The following is a 20,674-nucleotide window of genomic DNA, read 5'->3' on the forward strand; positions in this document are numbered from 1 at the left end:
AAGAGATTGGTGAAGCAAGAAGCCCTAAGGGCTTAATCAAGCCACTGATTAAGCTGGAGTTTACGTCTACCTTTCTCGATAGTAAAAAGGGGAGATATTTTCCCCAAACCCTTTCTCTTCTGATTTCTAAAGGAAGATCCGTTCCGTTCCTCATGAGGCTTTTTTCTTAATGATTGTCTTATCTCGAAAGGATTGTTAACTGTTAACGAGTTGCTTGCTGACCGTCTGGGGTTAGTTCTTTAGTACTTAGTAATAGTTGGGTTGCATGTTTGACTTTAGAGTGAAAAACTCTTGAACTTTGAGACGATTTTGTTTTCCTCTGTCTGATAAAATATACATCTTTGAGAAGTGCCCGCGAGAAGCTTTTGTTATTTTTAATTAGTGCTTCTGGAAATCTTGGAGCGTCTTTCTATAAGCGGTGTGAATGACAAGTGTTACTCTGACAACCTTGTTCACACATTTAATTGTAGTTTGCTGTTATAAAGCAGCTGCAGATAATAGAAAATACTTCAGTTCTCTTAAAAAAAAAACAACCCTGATATTAGATGTGTAGTTCTAGTAATTTGTGATCTCTAGTAATTTGTGAATCTTTCTTATTACAGTGTAAATTTTATCTGTAAAAAAACATGTAATTTAGAGCTATGTTTTGGATTTAATTTTTTTTTTAATTTTCAAATCAGATATGGGGGTTTGGAGTGGGTGTTTTTAAAAGGCATTCATGATTGACAGATGGCCAAACTTTAAAAAGAACTCCAAAATCACACCTGTACCACTGGTTACTCTTAATTCTGACCAATGATCTATGATAACTTTTATGTGTTTTCTTTTACTTTGTTTTGAGGGTCAAGGATCTCTAACAAGTTGTCCAGGCTGACCTCCAGCTCTTGGGCTTAAGTGATTCTCCTGCCCTCAGCCTCCTAAGTAGATGGGACTTCAGGCTCTTACCACTTCATCTGACCAATGGTACCTTTTAAATACATCCAAACTTCACGGAAATACTTGCCTTTGAATTGTTTACATCTGGATGACCTGTTGAAACTTTTTTCCTCATTTTATTTGATAAATTGAATTTAGTATTGCTAAATAGGGACTGAAGTTTTTCATTTGCAGGATTTTTTTTTTTGTCTTTTCTTTTTTTTTAAATAACCAGATTTAGGGGAAAAAAGAAACCTCCTGGTGTTTAACATTATATTAAATCAGAAAGCTTTGGTCACAGATGCTTTTATTTCAAAACTTTCACCAGTACAGATCTTTAGTCTAAATTTCTCAGTCACTGAATGATTACTGTCTACTTAAACCTAATCTTGTCATTCCAGACTATAGTGATAAGAATGGTCTCATCTTGGGATGGGGTGGGGTTAAGATTGAAGCATAGACACAGCATCGCTCTTAAAAAGAACATATTAAGTAGTTTGTGCTAATTTTGTGTTGTAGTATATAAGTAATAGGGAAACCAAAAGAAAAGTGACAAAGCATTCCACTATCGAATAAAAACTTGAGTATTTTTGATAATCTGAAAACTTTGAAATACTACAGATAATTTTATAGGCTTCTTTACTATACAGTCTTTTGATTCCTATTGTATTTTCTTTTAGGGGGGGACTCAGTGGCGCTTGACTAATGATCCACATCCCCAGTTCTGTTTTATATTTTATTTAGAGACAGGTTCTCACTGAGTTGATTAGCACTTCGCTTTTTGGTGAGGCTGGCTTTGAACTCTCAATCCTCCTGCCTCAGTCTCCTGAGCCACTGAGATTACAGGAATGTGCCCCCAGACCAGCTCCAATAGTATTTTCTTAATCTTCTAGTTGTCTTAAGGTAACAAGTGGTATTTTGTTTGTCTCATTATTAGCATGGAAGAATTATTTTCAAACTTTGACTATAATTTGGGAAGCATGTCATACATACATATCAAGGCAGTCAAGAAATTAGGACATATATGTGGTGTAACAGTATTATAGAAAAATTTTGATTTAATCTGTCTTTTTAAAACTAACAAAAACTTCACTTCCAAATAATCTCATGTACTTGAATTTGTCATAGATGTTAAAATTTAATATAAAGCATTGGAATAAATAGAGAAGAGTTAAAAAGGTATGCCATTAATCAAACAATTCAGTACATACTGAATTTGAGGGCGTGTGCTAAGGGCTTAGGTTACAAGAAAAAAATAATTTAATCTCTGCTCTATTTGAGTTTACATTTGGGGGAGATAGATGGGTAAACAGTAAGTGTTATGAAGAACAGATTGGGCTGTCTAAGTCAACCTGACAGAAGGGAGCTTTGGTAAATTTCTCATGAGGAGGAAGCTTAGTCTGAGTTTTGAAGGGTATAAAGAAGATATAAGTTTTAAAGAGAATGGGAGCCATTACTGAGAATTGGATGAATGTTTCTTCATTAAGTCTGTTTTCATACTACTGTGGGATTATTACTCATGGTCTATATAGGTGATCTGAGGACTTTGGAGAAGTTAGGCAAAGTTCTGATGGAATTTTTTTTTTAAATTGTGGATTTATTTTTCCTTAAAGAATAATAGGGACTGGGAATCATTTAAAAAAATATAAAACAAAAATGCATCATTCTCTTTGATCATTATGGCATGGCTAAATGTGTGTTTTAAAAATGAGTGTCTACAAGTGTGATTGGGACTTAGAGAACAGGATGGATGAAGTGATTACTCCAGAGTGTAGAGTTGACATGAATAGGGAAAGTTGAGGGGAGGAATCAAAGGTAACCCATATGTTTTGCCTAGTGCAGCTTTGTGAGTTATGGAAGACAGAAAAAAAGAGGAGGAGCAAAATTTTGTAGTTGTGATGTTGGTTGTTTTAGGTGAAGAGATCATAAATTGGGTTTTTAATTCTGTTTTGAATATGTTTATTTTAGGTACCAATGGAGTATCCAAATGTGGATGTCTAGTATTTAGTAGATTATGTGTTTATCATTTAGATAAATGATAGAGATTTGAAATTATTAAGTACATGGTGATGATTTATCACAAGGCATAAGATACCAAGAAAATGTGTGTGTGTGTGTGTGTGTGTGTGTGTATTTGGTTGTGAAAATGAATCACAAACTTTGAGGAATATCAATATTTAAAAGATGGGTAGAGAAAAAGTAAAATAGGGTTTGGAAAGTTCATTTGATTTAATATTATGGTTTATTTTATGAGTATTAAAGGCTGATTTTTCTGGAATAGCAAACTTAAAAGTCAAATAATTGTATTGAGAAGTGAATGGAAAGTGATGTTTAATATAGCATAATAATAGATTATTTTAGGCCAGGCTTGGTGGTGTATCCCTGTAATCCCAGTGGCATGGGATCATGGGTTCAAAGCCAGCCTCAGCAATGGTAAGGCACTAAGCAACTCGGTAAGACCTGTCTCTAAATAAAATACTGAATAGGCCTGGAGATGTGGCTCAGTGGTCAAGTGAGTGCCCTTGAGTTCAATCTCTGGTACCCCCCACAATCCCCCCCCAAAAAACCCCCCAATAGATTATTTTACATTTGAGAAAGCTTTGCTGTGAAGTAGAACAGAGGAAAGTGGTAAAGGTGTGGGGAAAGGGTTTTTTTTTTAATTCTTTTTATTCTAATTTGTTATATATGATAGCAGAATGCATTACAATTCATATTACACATATAGAGCACAAGTTTTCATATCTCTGGTTGTATACAAAGTATATTCACACCATTCGTGTCTTGATACATGCACTTTGAATAATGATGTCCATCTTGTTTCACCATCATTTCTAACCCCATGTCCTCTTCCTTTCTTTCCCTCCCCTTTGCCCTATCTAGAGTTCCTCTATTCCTCCCATACTCCCCCTCCCTCCCCACTATGAAGCAGCCTCCTTATATCAGATAAAACATTTGGCATTTGGTTTTTTGAGATTGGCTTTGCTTAGCATTATCTTCTCCAACTCTATCCATTTACCTAAAAATGCCAGTGTTTTTATTCACTTTTTTTGCTGAGTAATATTCCATTGTGCATATATACCACAATTTTTTTTATCCATACATCTGCTGAAGGGCGTCTAGGTTGCTTCCACAATTTAGCTATTGTGAATTGTGCTGCAGTAAACATTGATGTGGCTGTGCCCCTGAGGTTTGCTGTTCAACAACTATATGAAAAAGTGTTCATCATCTCTAGCAAGTAGAGAAATGCAAATCAAAAGTGCTCTAAGATTTCATCTCACTCCAGTCAGAATGGCAGCTATTAAGAATACAAACTACAATAAGAGTTGGCAAGGATGTAGGGAAAAAGGCACACTCATACGTTGCTGGTGGGACTGCAAATTGGTACAGCCAATATGGAAAGCAGTATGGAGATTCCTTGGAAAACTGGGAATGGAACCACCATTTGACCCAGCTATCCCTCTCATTGGTCTATATCCAAAGGGGAAAGGTTTTGTTGATGTATGTAAGAAAGTGATAGAGAGGAAATAGAGTATGTAATGGTACTGGAAAGAGATTCTATAAAATTGATAAAGGACCTGAATGAGATAGAAGGAATGGAATTGAATCATGAGAGAGATCACTGTTTGAAAAGAGGAGGCACAAAGGTATAAATGAAAATAAGATATTTTCCTTTTCATTTCTGCTGTTAAATCTTGAGACCCTTAAGACCATTTTCTCTTTATTGTATATTATATTTCATTTAACCCCAATTTCAATCACCATTTATATGTTAATGTTTAATATATTTGTAATACATTTCAATTCTCTGACCTACAGAATCAAAACTTTCAGGCTGGGGTTGTGGCTTAATGGTAGAGCGCTTGCCTAGCATGTGTGAGGCACCACATACTCCATGTACTTTCTTTGTCCCTTGAATTGGTGGGATCTCAAACTCATAATGTCCCATCTGAATCTCATCTAGTGAATTTTATCTCAGTAAGTGATAGAAGCAAATGTAGGATTTGTTGCCTAGGCTAAGGAACTTTGGGGGATCCAATTCCTCTTTTGTACCTCATTATCTCATTTTGCCATATACAGTCCATTACTAAAATCTATGGGTTTTACCTCTTAAGAGCTCTTCAGTTCATTCTGGAGTGTTAAATGCTCATCTTTGATCTGAAGTCCATTCTTCTCATTCAAGAGCCAAACTGATCTTTTCAAAATAGAAGTCTGATCATATAAAAACAAAATATTTTAAGGATGTGCCTACAGTTCTTGCTAACTGTCTCTTTAGCCACATCAGTATAAATTCCCTTACTCTTTGAATTATAGCATTCATTCAGTCTCCTGTATTCATCATGTTGCCTTCCTCTTGAAGGCCAATAGTGAACTTATTCTTTAAATTTCACTTTAACCTAGATGTCCTCAATAAAGCCATCTCACCATGCATCAGAGTGATATTAACCATTATAATAATCTCAGTCTTTAATTACATTCTGCTGGCAACCAATTTAAGGTATACCAGAAAACATAATGGGCATGATAAGCAACTAGCACCTCATGACCTAAAGGGGTTCCCCTTCTGTCATGTTTTCAGTCCATATTACAGTAGTGTCAATGCAGGTAAAGTGTATAAGACAGTTTTTGAAGGCTTATTACTAGTCCTCCTGTTATTCTGGCAACATATTTGAAGGAATGAAGTTCAAGGTCATTCCTGCACAGAGGGAGTCCTGGACCTCTGGTAATGTTTTTTACCTCTTTCCTGCCACTGTACTTAAAAAAGGAAACCACAATTCTGACTGCTAACATCATAGTTTTGTTTTACTTGATGTTTTACATTATAGTATATACACTTGTATTTGACTTCTTTTGATCAATCAAAAGTGATTGGATCCTCCTAATGTGAAATGTGAAAGGATCCTCCTAATGTGTATAGTTGAGAATGATTTATTCTTATTGTTCTATAGTACTTTATAAGTGTATTATAATTAATTACCCATTCTGCTGTTGAAAGTAATTTGTATAGTTTCCCATTTGTAATCAAGTGTTTTTCCAACATGATTTTGCCAAGTTTTACTAGGTGTGTTTGAGAATTTCAGTTGTTATTCATCCTTAACAACACTTAATGTTTGCTGTCTTCATTTTAACCATTCTGTGAGGGTTGTGATATAACATTGTCATTAAGATTTGGGCTGATGAAATTGAGCACCTGTTCCCATATTTGTTGACTGTTTGGGAGACCACCTTTGTAAAGTGTCTATCCATGACTGCTAATTTTAAAATTTTTTATTTTATTTCTTTCCTGTAAGGATTTGTAGGACTTTTAAAAAAATATTTCCAATATTCTGGCATCAAGGCTTTCTTAATGTATTTTGTGGCTAGGTTTGCCTACTCCAAGATTCTGAAGATGACCTCTTATGTTTTCTTCTAAAAGCCCTGCTGTGTAATTTTAAACATTTATATCTACTATCTGTCAGAACAAAATTTTGTTGTGTGTGTTTGGTGTGAGGCAGGAGTAAAGGTGCATTTGTTTTTCTTATATACCCTGTTGACTAGCACTGTTTATTGAAAAAGATAATTCTTTCTCTGCAATATTCCCTTGTTACTTTTTAGTAAGTAAAGCCATACATAATTAGATTTCTTTCTAGATTCTATATTCCATTAGTTAATTTGTGGTCCTAGAGTTCATCAGAAGGATGGCTTATTATTTCTCAGAGTTTCAGTCACACTGAACAATCTTCCAAATTAAATCAGTGAACATTGCAAACTCACTCCATAAAATGGCTGTCCATTTTTATGACTTTGACTCCACAGCAAAATCTGTTTCTATCATCAAATGTGTAGGATCTTCAGATAATTACTTTGTGTCCTTTGTCTAGATTTATTACCTAAAGGATAGAGGGTCTGTTCTGAGCCTTTTTTTCTGGTACGATTTGAGTATTGGAAGCAGTTCTTAGTATCTTTTTAGTGACTATAGTGAGGTTTTTTTTTTTTTTTCTATTAGTTTTACTAGGGATTTAAAATTTTCATTATCCTTTAAAAAAACCCAACTTTTAACTTTATTGTTTTTTGGTTTTCTGTTTACTATTTTATCAGTTATTGCACTTTTTATTTTCCTCCCTCTAGATTCCTTGGTTTTTGATTTGCTGAGGTTTATGGTTCTTTTTTTCCAACAGAAGTTTAATTCTTTGATTTTCTGCTGTCTATTCTACTAGACTACATATAGTAAAAATGTCATTTTCTCTAAGCACTTTTAGCATTTAATCTTTCATCATTTATTTAAAAGTATTTTATAATTTTCATTTTGATTTCCTCTTTAATACATGAATTATTTAGGATAATTTAAGAGTGTCAATATCCTGAATTATATTGGATTCCAGCCAAGTGGGTGGTAAACCAGGACTGTCTAGCATAAATGAGTACTTATATTTGTCTTAATTTTGGTGGATTTTAAAATACAAATAGAAGACTCGGGAATTTAAATTAAAATTTAAAAACCATTGATACTCAGACTTCGCACTGTTAAATGTAATAAAGCAAATGTGCCAAACAATAAACATCCTTTGGTTCTAAAAGATTTGTCAAGTCAGTGTATCTATAGAAATAATAAAGCTGAAAAAGACAGTTTAAATGGTATACACTGAAAATTTTTAGTGGTTTCAAAAAATAATTATAAAAGTAGAATGGACTAGTATTCATAAATTTTTAATCTGAGATTTTTCTTTATATTATACAATGAGAAATTAAACAACAGCTAACTGGTACTCCTTTTACATGTCAACTTAAATCTCGTAGGCATAAAGCTACTGTGCTAATCTTAGCATGTGTGATGTTCTAATTATTGTGGACATTTCTGCTGAAATGTTATCCATTCCCTTTCAGTTTGAATAATTATGAGAGCTCAGGAATATGTCAAGTATTTAAAACCATTTCATATGACTCTTTTATACGTCACATTTCCTGAATTTGCATGAAGAATCCTACAGGCTAGTAAAGATTTCCTTTGAAGAAATGTATAATCATGGACCATTGGATAGTATTAACAGAGAGTAATATATTATTTTGACTTCTAGTTCTCAATTTAGAGTCTGGCTATGAAATATATTTGTGATCAGTCTTTGAAGGATGAGATATAAATGAGAAATTTTAAGAAACATTTTCATTAACCAAATTGGAGCTGTGTACTACACAATTAAAAAATATAATTCATAGGTTTTCTTCTGTATAATTATTCTACCTCTCTTTGAGTTGTGCTTTCTTAGGAAATGCTTTTTAAAATTATTTTAAAATTCAATAGCATTTAATTGCATTGTCAATATTGAATTCTTTTATAATTTCTTCCATATTGTGGTGATAGTTTCTTATTTGTAATGCTATATCTTTGATATTCCCCTCAATTCATGTTTTTCCTTTCTGATTAATTTTGAGTTTTTAAAAAGGTCTGTTTTAGTGGTATTTTCAAAGAATAAGGTGTTAGATTCATGCATTAATTATTTTAATTTCTAATGTCAATAATTTTTATCTTTTTTTGAATTTATTTCTTCTTCTCTCCTCTTAAGTTTTATTTTTTACTATAGATCTTTTAAAAACAGTAGTTAAACTGCAGTCCCAATACTTTTTTGTGGTAATTCCAGATGAGTCCTGTCTTGTAGAACTTCTCGAGTTGATGAAGAAGTTTTATATCTTCATTGTCCAGTAAATACCATTATCATGCGTGGCTATTATGCACTTGAAATATAACTACTGTAAATAAAGAACTGGACTTTAAATCTTGTTTAATTTTAATTACCCAAATTTAAACATCTGTTTGTGGCTAGTACTATATTAAAGTGCAGTTTTAGATCAAGATTTGGCAAACTTTTTCTGTAGAAGTCAAAATAATAAATATTTGGGGTTTTGTAATTCATATGGTTTGTGTTGCAGCCCCCCACAAAAGCAGTCACACAATGTATAAACAAATGAGCATAATTGTGTTGTAGTAAACCATGTGTATCACAGCAGGGTTTGCTGGATTTGGCTTCTGCCCTCCAGTTTGACAAGCTGTGCTCTAGATCTTAGATGTGTCTGCGCGTCTGTGTATTTTTATTTTTCTACTTCTGGGTTCCTTCAGTTATTTTTTCTTCCTTTGTTTGTGTGAGTGGCAGGAGCAGCGTGGATGGATTCTGTCTCTTTTCCTGTAATTTTGTTTTTGTTGACAGACTGTTATTTTATTTATATGTGGTGCTGAGAATTAAACCCAGCGCCTCACACATGCTAGGCAAGTGCTCTACCACTAAACTTCCGCCCCAGCCCTCCTGTAACTTTTTAAGGAAGATTATTACTCCTTTCAATTCCTCCTGTGTGTTTTTTCAAATTTTCTTCCAGCTTTTTTGTTTTTTGGTATATTGGTGGAAGTGGCACTCTCTATTAAATTTGATGAAACTCTTATTCTCTTATTCTATTCTAATCTCTTTTATTCTGTTCTCTCATATGCCTCTGGTTTTATAAATGCGACATCTTTCCAGAATCTCTGAACATGGTAAATAATTCTTTTTTTTTCTATTTTTCTCCTTTTTGAATTTCTTTTGCTTTCTCCAAGGTTGCTTGTTTTTATCATAAGCATTCTTTTTCATGATTGTGTTTTTCCTGAATGTTGATGATCCTTGGTTATCCATTCATGTTAATGAATGAAAGACCAATTAAATGATATGGGTAGCTGGAATGGGTTTTCTCTTCCTTGTTTTCCCAAGAAATCTAAATTTAAATGGGAAAGAAAAAAAAAAAAAAAGACTGACAGGGAGTTGTTTATTGGTTGGTAGGTCTAATTTCTTGGTATGCTTTGCTCCAAAGTGGATAAGCCGGGAAGAAACAGGCTAATTCCTTCTGTAATAGCTAAATAAGAAAGACAATATTCTAATTTTCCAACCTTCATACTTTGCAGACCAAATTTCTTTCAGACCAGTTTTCTGTTTAGACTACTATCTTCCCTTATTCTGAACTAGCACAGGACCTCTTGAGGCCATGAAAAGAAAAGTTACACCTTCCCTGAAATAGTATCATGTATTTGTGTTTGGCATAAGTAGGCACACTTTTCTGGGACCAGATAGTAAATATTTTGGGTTTAGCAACTAGTGAGGTCTTTTTTGCAACTATTGAACTTTGCTATGGGAAAGCAGCCATAGACAGCATTAGCAAATGAGTAAGTCTGTTTTAAAAACACTTTATTTATGAATGCTAAAACTTGAATTTCATATGGTTTTCACATGTCACAAAATGTTCTATTTTTTACTTTTAGCCATTTAGAAGTGTAAAAAACTATGACTGTTTTTTTTTTTTATCTTGACATAAAAAAGTAAAAGATGAGCTGGAAGATTTGCCCGCATGAACCATTGTTTGCCAACCTGTGTACTGGACTATTGTTCTCTCCACTCTATTACTCTGATTTCATATGCTCTATCTTGTCGAAAGCCTTCAAAATCTCTAGTTCATGATTTTCACATTCCTTTTCAGTATTTATTTCTAGTTATTTTTTGAAAATTTGCTATCATAAAAGAGAAGACTGGAGGTGACATGGAAATTACTGCTAGGGGACATTGATTACAATTTTGGGGTGACAAAAATGTTTTAAAATTTATTGTGGTGATGATTGCATAACCACAAATATAGTAAAGTACATTGAATGTTACACTGCTTTAAATAGGTGAACTGCATGATAAATGAAATGTGAATTATATCTCAATAAACCTTTTTTGGTGGTGGTAAATGTATCATCATTTCAGTTCAATTTTTAAATGGAATAGTGGTAAATTTATGTCATTTTGAACTAAAATTCCCATTAGACTTCAAACTGGGTGAGGTGTGGGAGACAAGTGTAAAGGCAAAAATGTGAAGTATCTTTAGAATCTTTTTCAGTAGCTCCATTCCTATACTCATGAGGTATAATTAATAATAATAATTGTTTTGTAGAAGGTATATTATGACTCAGATAATGTTTTTAATATTTTAATATACAATGCCCACATGATTTTACAGATGCATAAGTTGGGGAATTAACTGAATCACATAAAGGATAAGTAATTTGCTTTTGGTCACCAGAGCTTATTAGTTGTAAAGCTAGGATTCCCAGTAGAGAGAGCTAGTCTGTCTGACACCAAATCCATTTCTTCTCCACTATTCCCTCTGAGCTCAAACTCAGCCTTAATTCCCTTCTCAAAGTAGATCTTTGTTTAGCCAATTAATGACTGTTAGCATTATATGTATTTGCCTTGCTACATAAGGTATATATTCAGAATGATTGGTATGATGAGAAAATATGAGGTGAAAGCAACTGGGGTAGTAATTGGGACATCTTTAGCCCAGAAGTGAATAATGCTGACCTTTTTAATCCTGTGAAAGAGAAATTAGACCTCTTTGTTTCTCTAATGGCAAATGATTTTTTTCTTTTTATTTTTGTTTTTTTCTGTATTTTTCATTAGTGCATTATAATCGTACATAATGGTGGGATTTGTTATATATTCTTCTATGCACACAATATAATAATATAATTTGAACAATATCACTCCCTGTCAGGGTTTTTAGTCCTGTTCCCTCCCTATCTGTAGGAGAGATAGGGAGAACACCACTCGGCCAGGAGGAGCCAAGAAACGAGAGGGCCAACTGACCGCTGGCACCCAGCTCTCCCTCACCGCCTAAGGGAGACCAGTCAAGGCTGGAGCTCCTTTATTGAGGAAGCACACACAGCTAATATAAGGCACAGGAGCCAATCAGGATAAAGGTCAGCAGGGTGAGGGGAGTTCACGTGTACACCCATTCTACAGGCAGTAAGGGGAGACACAAGCTGTCCACAAGGGCTGAAGGGTTCTGAGCCTATCCTAGAGGTGGTCGGATTTTTCCTCACAACCCACGGTATTGCCTTCTGGCTGATTGCAAGGCGCCATCTTAGCCTTTTGTGGCCCCAAGACCAGGAAGAGAACATTAGTCTGCAAGTTAGGTTTCCTTTTCTCCATCTTAGGTTTCTATTTCTCTGATGTCACATGCCCTACAATTCCCTAGTATTTCTTCTTTCCCTATCCTCTCTCCCCTGACCCCATTTTTAGAGCAGAGAAATTTCAATTTCAACTCAGACTGAAGAACTTTCTATTAGGGTGGTTCAGCACCAAAATTTATGTTGATAATAAAAACTCTTTAGAATTTTAATTTTATGATTTTACTTTTTATATTTTTCATTCCCTTAAATGAAAGGTTTAAAACACCTTTAAAGGCCATTTTATTTTATAATTTTTTCATTCTTCAAAAATGTGAGATTTGGCCAGGTGCGGTGATGCACGCCTGTAATCCCACTGGCTTGGGAGGTTGAGGCAGGAGGATTGCAAGTTCAAAGCCAGCCTCAGCAAAAGTGGGGCACTAAGCAACTCAGTGAGACCCTGTCTCTAAATAAAATACAAAATAGGGCTGGGGATGTGTCTCAGTGGCCAAGTGCCCCTGAGTTCAATTCCTGGTACCCCACCACCACCAAAAAGCGAGATTTTAAAATTGCTTATCTATCTATCTATTTATTTATTTATTTTTGCATTGCTTCTGATCTAATCTCTAGGACCTCACACACATTAGGTAAGTGTGGTACAACTGAGCTATAACCCAGTCCTTGAAAATAATGTTATGGTTAATTTTGTATTCTAAGGCAAAAAAATTTTTAAAAGGAAAACAAAGCATATTTCCTTTTTCTCTTTACATTTCCTAAATAAATTCACCTGAAAATTAATGAATTGCTGTCATATATGATGAATGTTTTCCCTCAACGAGTGTTGGAATATGTTTACTTTAGAGCTTACCAATAGTTTTGATTCTCTAATTGAAGAATTTTTGTCAGCTCTTTGAGCTTGTTCAAGGTCTTGAGTCCCTTAAGGAAAAATTTTCTTTTGTGAAAAAATACTCATAAAATCCCCCCTTTTAATAATTTTAAGTGTACAGTTCAATGGCATTAAGTGTATTTATAGTGTTACATAATCATTGCCATTATTCCCAGATTTTCATCATCCCAGTCAGAAACAGTATACTTAATGAGTAAAAACTGCTTATTCCCCATTTACCCCAACCTCTGATAACATCTATTCTATCTTCTATCTCTTGCTGGATCATATGACAATTCTATGATTACCTTTTTAAGGTACTACCAAATTGTTTCCCTTAGAGATTTCCCTTAGAGATGCACCATTTTGCATTCCTACCAAGATAGCATTCAAGTTCCATTTTCTCCATGTCCTCATCAGTATTTATTTTCTATTTTTTGATAATAGCTTTGTAATGATGGTCAAGTGATATCTCATTGTAATTTTAATTTGCATTTCCCTAATGAGTAAGGATGTTGAATATCTTTTCATATGCTTATTGACCATATGTATGTCATCCTTAGAGAAATGTCTTTTCTTGTCCTTTATTTACTTTTTAATTGGTTTTGTTGTTGAGTTGTAGGGATTCTTTATGTATTCTGTTCATTAATCCCTTATCAGATAATGATATGTAAATATCTGTTTCCATTTTATGGGCTGCATTTTTACTGTCTTGATATGGTATTCATTGATTATCAAAAGATTTTTAATTTTAATGAAGTCCAATTTACTTTTTCTTTTGTTTTTTGGATCAAGGAAATCACTGCCAAATCCAATGTCATTGAAACTTTGCCCTGTGTTTTTTCCGAAGAGTCTTATAGTTTTCACTCTTAGGATTAGGTTTCTGATCCATTTTGAGTAAATTTTTATATATATTATAAGGTAAAGGTACAACTTCATTCTTTTGCATGTTGATATCTAGTTTTCTCAACACCATTTTTTGAAAAGACTGTCCTTTTCAACAAAAAATTATTTTGGCAACCTTGTTGAAAATCCTTTCACCATTTATCTTAAAGCTTATTTCTGAAGTCTTTATTCCATTGGTCTGTAGATCTGTCATCATAACTTCCATGGTTAATAGAATTTTGTATTAAAATTTAAATCAAGGGGTGTGAGTTGCCCAGATTCTTCTTTTTAAGGATTGTTTTGACTATTCAGGGTCTTTTGACATTACTTACGAATTTTAGGATGCATTTCTATTTTTTACAACAATACCTTTGGGATTGGATGGCAGTTATATTGAATTTGTCCATTACTTTGGGTACTATTGTCACCTTAAGAATCCTAGTCTCCCAGTTCATGAATGTGGGATTTCTTTCCATTTATTGATGTCATTTTAAATTTCTTTCAGCAGTATTTTGTAGTTTTCAGTGTACTAGTCTTTTACCCCCTTGTTAATAAGTTCATTCCTTAGTATTTGGTTCTTTTTTGATGCTATTATAAAGGATTTGTTTATTTTTTAGTTTCATTCTTGGATTATTAATTGTTACAAGTATAGAAAAACACCTGATTTTATGTGTTGAATTTTGTCCTGCAAATTTTTGGATTTATTAGTTCTACCAGATTTTTTTTAATGCTTGTTAAGGATTTTCTGCATGTAAGATGATATCATCTGCAGAGATAATTTTACCTCTTCCTTTCCAATTTGGATACCTTTCATTTTCTTTTTTTGCCTAATTTTAATGACTAGAATATCCAAATTCTGTGTTGACTAGGACTTGCAAATACTGGTGTCTTTGCCTTATTCTTTATCCAAAGGGAAAATTTTTTAGTTTTTCCCTATTAAGTGTGATGCTACCTGTGGTTTTTTTCATCTATTGCTTATGTTGGAGGAAGTTTCATTCTATTCTTTGTTGAATTTGTTTTCATGAAAGGGCATTGAATTTTGTCAGATTTGTGTGTGTGTGTGTGTGTGTGTGTGTGTGTGTGTGCCTATTGATACGATTTTATGTGTTTTTTTTTTCCTGTTGATGTGGTATATTATACTGATTGATTTTTGTATGTCAAAACAAAATTTGTATTGTGAGAATCAGTCATACTTGATTATGGTGTATAAACCTTTTAATATGTTGCCAAATTTGGTTTTCTAGTAGTTTGTTGAGGACTTTTGTATCAGTATTCACAAGGAATATTGCTTGTAGTTTTCTATTCTTTTTGTCTAATTAGCTTTGGTATTAGTAATAAAGGCTTTGGGAATGCTTTAGGATGTGTCAATGTGTTCCCTCCTCTTTAATTTTTTAAAGATTTTGAGAAGTATTGGTATTGTCTTTCCTTCCCCCACTTGGCAGAATTCACATACAAAATTTGGTAAAAGCAAAAGGGTGTATAGAACTTTACATTGTTGGGAAGTATGCATAAATTTTTAATGAACTCACTATAGGCAAACAATTGTATTTTATTTCCCTGTGTTATAGGTATACTTTCATTTAATTCCGATGGTGAGGTATGTGTACTATTTTCCTAGTACTGCTGTCATAATAAATTATCACAAATATGGTAACTTTGAAAAGTTCGCAATTTTGGAAATCAGAAGTCTCAAATCAGGGTGTCAGCAGAATTTATTTTTTTTCTGAGGACAGTGAGAAAGAGACTATCCCATGCCTCCCCCCTAACTCCAGGGTGTTCTTTGGGTCATAGATCCCTTTTTCCAGTCTCTGTGTATTTGTATACTCATATTGACTTCTTCTTTGTGTCCTTTTGTATCTCTTGTAAGGAAATTTTCATTAGATAGAGGACAGAGCTATCTCAGTATAGTTTCATCTTGTTCCTTATCTTAATACATTTTCAAAGATTTTATTTCCAAGTAACATTATATTCCAAGGTTCCAGATAGACACAAATATTGGGGGAACCCAACCCACTACACTTCACTCTTCGCATTCTTAAAATTCATATTCATGTTGATTTGGATGTGTACATTCATTTCATTACAGCATCCCTCCAAAACACATTTCAGCATCAACTCTAAATCCAAAATTTCATCTAAATATCATCAACTTGAAAAGTACCAAATTTCATCATCTAAACTGTCTAAATTAGGCATGGTTGAGACTATAAATGTAGTCTATTCCAAAACAAGATTTCTTTCTGTATGTGGATCTGTGAAACTAAAAAGTAAATTGTCTGCTCCCAAAATGAAGTGAAGAAAATGTATACAATAGACATTCCCATTCCAGTAGGAAAAAAAAAAAAATGAAAGGAGTAAAGGGTTTACTGATCCCAAATCCAATCCTACAAATATCATTTGGTTTTAAGGTCTGAGAATAATTCTCTGAGGCTTCATGGTCCAGTCCATTGGGCTCTTCCGATGTTCTCACCCTGCAGGCCCCTCAGACCTTTCTGCTCTCTTACCTCTCCATCCATGGTTCTACAAGTTATTTTTTCCCCTTTTCTTCTGGAAGAATAGTACATGTTTGTAGAAAAGTAACTCTATTAGTCCATTTTCTGCTTAAAGAACTTTGGGAGTCCTACAGCTTTTCATTTCATCCAGTTTTTTTCTTTTTCTTTTTTTTTTCCTGCCAAGATGGCAGTGTTTCTACTAACATAACATTGTCCAAAGTCTTATGTGTCTTCCGTGAATGTCAGGGGGTACATGCCATACGACCACAGGGTTCTTCACATCTTCTTCTTGGATACCCTCATTTCTATTTTTGGCTTCTGCTGAGATGGTTGACTGAAGCCATTAGTATCATACCTCATCTCTTCAGAAAATATTTTTTCTGCAATACTTGACCACTCTTCATAGTATGCTTTAGCTGATATTAAGTTCTTGAAAACATATGTGAAGGGAAAGTGATCACGACACTTGGAGTGACCAAGAGATCTTTATTGTGGCAGTGTCTGATTAACAGGGAAGGAGGAGAAAAGAGAGAGAGAAAAGCACAAGAGGGGCGGGAAGAGCAAACTGCAAGAGAGAGAAAGAGAAGAAGAGAGAGAGAGAGAGTAAGAGAGAGTGAAAGCAGAGAAGAAAGAGCAAAAGAGAGGGGGGCCCCGCAGGAGAGAGTTTTTATAGCCAAAATTTAATGGGGTTTTTGGGTCTGCAAGCTACCTTGTTGGCATACAGAGATTGGATCATACTGTAGTTGCTAAGGGTGTCTCTTCTGCCTTCAGGCAGACGAGGCAGGGTCAGATATGGGTTTCCTTTGCACCAGACAGGTGGGAGTGGAGTGTTCAGCCTTGATTGGGGTTGAGTGTTCAGACTTGAGGCAAACAAGTGATAAGGAACCAGACGGGTAAGGGTCCAGTGTTCGCCCACCCTGCACCCAACATTTGTTCAGCCTGCTCCGCAACTAACAATATGTATTTTCTAAGGAGTAGCAGCTTTGCTGTCTTCCTCTTTACATCTTTACAAGCCCTTCTCAGAATTGCCTTAATAATTCTATTTCTACCATCAGTCTCTTCTAGGCAATCTAGGTTGTTCTGTTTTAGGTGTCTATTAAAGCAACACCTCACTACCGCTTACCAAAATCTGCACTAATTTCCTAAGATTGCCATAAAAAATTACCACAACAGAAATTATTATTTTTTTTTTTACAATTTTGGAGGTCAAATATCTGAAATCAAGATGTCAGTAAGTCCATGTTCATTCTGAAGACTTGAGGGAAGAGTCCTTCCTTGCCTTTCAGTTTCTGATGACTCCTGTTATTCCTGATTCTGGCAGTATAATTCTAATCTTTGCCTCTATTTTCACTTATCCTCTTCTCTGTATCCCTGTATGTTCTCCTCTGTCTTCTATGAGGACATTCTCATTAGATTTAGGCCCTCTCTAATCTAGTATGATCTCATTTTGATCCTTAACCTTAATTATACCTGCAAAGACTATTTCAGTATAAAGTCATGATCTAAGGTTTCAGAAGGACATTCATTGTGTATGGGAGGATGGCACCACTTAACCTACTACAATTTCGTTTTAAGTAATTATATTATACATTTATAATTAAATATGTTGTATTTTATTCAAAACTTGTGAATAATTATTTTTATGAAGTTATTTCACAGGATAACTAATATCCTTAATGTTAATATTCATATTAGAGAGTGCTAAATAGGAAATCACATGTCAGACTATAATATATTTTGAAATAAGGGGTATTAGGAATATTGTATATGTGCATATGTGTATTGACACATATGATTAAACAGCATTAAATTTCTATTGACTTAAAGAAGTGTGTTCCTCAGTATTTATTCACATCAATGTAGTAAGATCCTAAATTACTATTTTTTTAGGACAGAGGTGGTCTCCAGTTGATTGGAATGAGTGAGTGAAATTAGATTTCCTTGAGATTTTTTGATGATTCAAATTGGAATCAAATGTTTAGTGAGTTTTTCAATATTTAAATAATGAATTGCAAAAATATAATTGAAGTGTATTTACTTGAATCTTCCAGTTAGGTGAGATTGTTAAGATCATACATAATGTTTGTAAATAGAAGAAAGCATATATTTAAGCAAACTGCTGTTACAAGGACAACTCATTTTTAAAGGTCCTAATATAAGAAGGGAAAATGTGGTCGCTTCATAAGGAGAAGAGTAAGACTAAAACAAATTTTGGAGTTGATCTAGTAATCCACTACTAGAGTGGAAATGGTATATGTCTGTAATCCCAGCTATGCAAGAGATTGAGAAAGTAAGATTCCAAGTGTGAGTCTGCCCTTGGCAACTTAGCAAGACCCTGTCTCAAAAAAAAAAAAAACAAAAAAACAAAATGCTGTGAATATAACAGAGCTCAGTGGTAGAGTGCCCCTGGGTTCAATTCCCATTGCCTCAAAAAGGAAAAAAATATATATATTTGTGTGTGTGTGTGTGTGTGTGTGTGTGTGTATGAAATCCATTATCAAAGTGAGAGAGGATAAATCAACAGAAATGAGGAATATTAGAAAAGTGAAGGGCACAAAAGAAAGGCCAAAGAGAGGATAAAAGGAAACCTCTAAGGAAAGCAGAAAATGAGGTATAATACAATTAAAATATTAGAATTTATTTCAACTTCAGTCAAATTAATGATAATTACTGGAGTCAACATATTCTTGGTATTATTCACTAAAGTCAAGCTGCTCATGTTATTTTGCTAGAAGAAAATAGTAAGAATCATTTAACATTATTTAAGCTTTAAATAAATATTTTATTATTAATATTTTCATGCATCATATATATTATGTAAGGCATATGCAGTCATATATAGTTAAAAGTAAATATTATTATGTTACCTTCTTTTGAAAGCAGAAATTTGGTTTTGGTGTGGACACTGAAAATATAATAATAATATAATGTTTGCCTTTGATTATGACTGGTGATGAGATTTTTCTGCAATGTCATGTGTAGTCTTCATATTCAGTATGGATCTGACCAATCAGTCTTACATATTAGTATTATAAACTACTTCTCTAACCTGTTCATTCTCAAAATCAATCTCATATCATGCTGACTTGTAGAAGTAAACGTTTATATCCTCTCGATTGTTTGCTTGTAAATTGTCAAAGTCTAGAAGAGGTTGATATATCAGAGGTGTCTATGGTTACCTTTTCATCTTCTTTAACTCTTTGACCACAGTTCTTTCTATGTGGATTGATATCTTATAATTTGTTGTTACCCAATTACTTTCTTCTTATACTCAAACTCTCTGGTGGATAATGGACTTTAATATATTTTTTTAATTGAAGTGTCATTGAATATCCAAGCTCAAAATCCCATCGACCCACTAAGATGCACTGTAAACAGTTAACTGAGAAACCTTTAATTGAATAACATATTAATTCAGCTCTATCTGGGTCAGAGAACTTTTACTTAATAAAATTTTAATTTCCTGCTTTAGGAATCTTGAAACCATGTATCACCCACATATGCTTTGAAACATTCTTTAGATTTCTTCCTGGAAGCCCTACAACTACCCTAAAATTGAATGTATTGTAGAACAGACGTATGGTAAGTGGGGTTTTTTCCCCTCCTTTTTCTTCTGTCGGTTTTATGTTCCAGTTAAGTTTTATGGCTGTTGTAATGCTGCTCCCTACTGGACACAAGGTAATTTTTTAAAGTTGGCACTTAATAGATGAGCAAAGAACTGGTTATAACAGGACCCATGAAGGAACTCTTTGCTATATTCACAAAACAAAACAAAACAAAACAAAAAACACAACAGTATACAATGAAAACAACTCTCTTATAATAATAGTGCCATACCACTACCATCATATTGATAATCTATCTAGAGCCTGATGATGGTGTTGATAGTCTTGTTTCCAAATTTCATTGTCTGCTTTCATTTTAGTGTCATCTAAGTTATAGCAAACATAATTGAAAAATTCTTGTAGGTGGTGGGCCTTAATAGGATTTTCGAAACTGCACGTACTTTTTTTTGTTTTGCAAGTCAGTTGATGATATCTATTTTAATAATTTCAACTTCTTGTGCTTTTGGTTTTCTAAAGAAAATATTTAACATTGCTTCTGTGTAATGTACATTAGAACATGTTGTTTCAATTTTGAATGAATCAACCTATCTTGCAATTTGTACAGTGAACTTTAACTTGTTTTATGTATCTACCCCATAATCCAGCTATAATGTTTTCTAGTACACACAATGATCTATGTGGAACATGGGTTGGACTTCAAATCTGATGTCTGTGACTGACTGATTATGGACTCTTCCATTGTGTATACATATGCAAGTGCTCCCAATATTGATTTTTAAGCATGAGAGTTAAAAGAGCAATTCTTCTTACTTTTCAAGCTAATTATTCAATATTTTTTTAGAATGAAACCTATGTAAAATTATTACCTGGATATAATTTAGAACTTTTCAAAAGTTTAAAATGAGAAAAATGACAGGAGCAACAATGAGCAAATAATTAAATATCAAGAAGGATAACTGTTCGGGGGCTGGAGCTGTAGCTCAGTGGTAAAAGCGCACGTGTGAGGCAC

The 20,674-nt window shown here is 33.8% G+C and overlaps 1 protein-coding gene across 11 annotated transcripts in view; it reads left to right on the forward strand.

Moving 5' to 3' along the window:
* The window catches only part of Immp1l (inner mitochondrial membrane peptidase subunit 1), a 73,177-nt gene that overhangs the window by 224 nt on the left and 52,279 nt on the right, over nt 1–20,674 (forward strand). For 4 of the 11 annotated variants that reach the window (XM_013359627.4, XM_040284570.2, XM_013359628.4 and 1 more), the window contains exon 2: nt 19,572–19,681. The exons of 4 other annotated variants lie outside the window; for them this stretch is intronic. The gene's annotated coding sequence lies outside the window, so the exon portion shown is untranslated. Of the gene's footprint in view, nt 1–841; nt 964–19,571; nt 19,682–20,674 lie in introns of all 11 variants that reach the window. 3 more of the 11 variants (XM_078046299.1, XM_078046298.1, XM_040284571.2) reach the window with 2 other exon arrangements.

Source organism: Ictidomys tridecemlineatus, chromosome 4 (assembly GCF_052094955.1).
Source record: "Ictidomys tridecemlineatus isolate mIctTri1 chromosome 4, mIctTri1.hap1, whole genome shotgun sequence".
NCBI lineage: Eukaryota > Metazoa > Chordata > Mammalia > Rodentia > Sciuridae > Ictidomys > Ictidomys tridecemlineatus.